Raw genomic sequence first — 655 nt, 5'->3', positions numbered from 1 at the left:
GACAAGTTGCTCACTATCGACAAAGAGATTCTTTGGTCCAGAACAACGCACGACCAGTGTGCAAAGGTTAATCGGAAACAACATCAACTCCTTCCTCACTCGAAGCCTCAATCCATTCGGGGGCTAATGATGGGGTCATGTACCTAGGGTAGGGTCATGGACCTGATCTAAGTACCTTGCCCAAGGACACCCTTAGAAGAGGTCGCCTTCCAGTCGACCAACGAGGGACTCACTCGACTGACTTGAAGGACTCGACCATGAAGACTCACTCGACCACCAGAAGGTCAAGAGGCACTCTGCACCGCAACAGCCTGTAATTAAGTAGACTTTATGATAGTAAAGACACTTTATGTGGGGCGTTACCAGTAACGCCCCGGACTTAACTCACCTTAAACCCTCTCCTACGTGGGCTGACTGGGGTCCTGGCGCACTCTATATAAGCCACCCCCCTCCACAGGTAGAGGGGTTCGGCACCTTGTAACTCATATACTCATAATCCACTCGACCGCCTCCGGGCTCCGAGACGTAGGGCTATTACTTCTTCCGAGAAGGGCCTGAACTCGTACATCCCTTGTGTTTACACCTCTCCGTAGCTAGGACCTTGCCTCTCCATACCTACCTCCCACTCTACTGTCAGGCTTAGAACCACGACAGG

The sequence above is a fragment of the Triticum dicoccoides genome, chromosome 3A (assembly GCF_002162155.2).
Source record: "Triticum dicoccoides isolate Atlit2015 ecotype Zavitan chromosome 3A, WEW_v2.0, whole genome shotgun sequence".
NCBI classification, from domain to species: domain Eukaryota; kingdom Viridiplantae; phylum Streptophyta; class Magnoliopsida; order Poales; family Poaceae; genus Triticum; species Triticum dicoccoides.
Note: the sequence above shows the minus strand (reverse complement) of the source record.